The sequence below is a fragment of the Agrilus planipennis genome, unplaced genomic scaffold (genome assembly GCF_000699045.2).
Source record: "Agrilus planipennis isolate EAB-ADULT unplaced genomic scaffold, Apla_2.0 scaffold374, whole genome shotgun sequence".
NCBI lineage: Eukaryota > Metazoa > Arthropoda > Insecta > Coleoptera > Buprestidae > Agrilus > Agrilus planipennis.
In genome coordinates, this window is record NW_020439184.1 from 11,673 (window position 1) to 12,846 (window position 1,174).

Here is a 1,174-nt window from a genome sequence, read left to right on the forward strand (position 1 = left end):
TTTGAGTTTTAATAATATCTTAAGTTATTTTTGTAGTATATATCACAGACTTCTAAGTAAATTTTGAAGAACCATATTATATAACAGTTAGTGTTATAATTATGTAACGATAAAATGATTGAAACGTAGAGTAAAAAGTAGGGTAAATCAGTCCTCCAGGATGTTTGAATAATTTTTTAGGATATTATAATTAAAAATATATCGGGTCCCTAAATGTGAAAAATTTTTTAAACGGATTCTAATCTCGTAGCAGTATAAATAAAAGGATACAATAAGATGACGGCTTGGTAAATGTACGGAAAAGACCTTGCAAAACATTAAACGAGAGTTTTTGGGCAGAAGAGAAAACAAGGAGGCGCAGGGAGTGTAGGTGAAAATTGTAGTTGTGTAGGTGAGGCGACCATCGGTCAGAGGGGGGAGGGTGGAACATCGGTCAGAGGGGGGAGGGTGGAACTGGAACACTAAAGGGGAGGGTGGAACTGGAACACTAAAGGAGTGCTTTTAAGTGAGTTAAGGTTGTAGGATGATTACGTTAGTTTCGAACGGTCTCCTCATCGGCACTATTAGCATTTCAAATTTTCGCCACTCCCTGCACCTATGCGGCTTCGTCCGACCTGAAAATACTTGTTCACTTTTTACAAGGTGTCTTTCCTTTACTAATTCCTCCCCTTTACCACCATTCACGAAGGCGTGTTCCGGTAAAGAGATAAAAAGGTATTTTCTATTTATCACAGATTTTTGTTTTTGAAAACAATTTAAGTTATGAGTTATTATGAGTGAAACGTTCTACAGAGGCTGATTCACTATACTTGTTGACCCGTGATTAATTTTAGGAAAACATTTAAAATAAAAAAATTATTAGTGGCGTTAAGAATTGTTAAGTCAATTTTCTTTGTAATCTGTACGACAAAAACCAAACGAAAAAACTAGAAAGTAGTAATTAAAAGTCAATGAGAATTCAATGACAGGAGGAAGAATTCATGTAAAAATTGCAAATTCGTAGTTATGTACGGGGCGTTCCGGAAACACAACCGCGACATAAGAGAAAACACATTTTCCTAAAAAACATTTCCGAAAATAATGGCGACACTTCTCGCATATCTTTCCAAAAAAATATCGTCATATTGAACAATTGCATTTTCTTCATATAATAATTATTATTCTTTATAAAAAT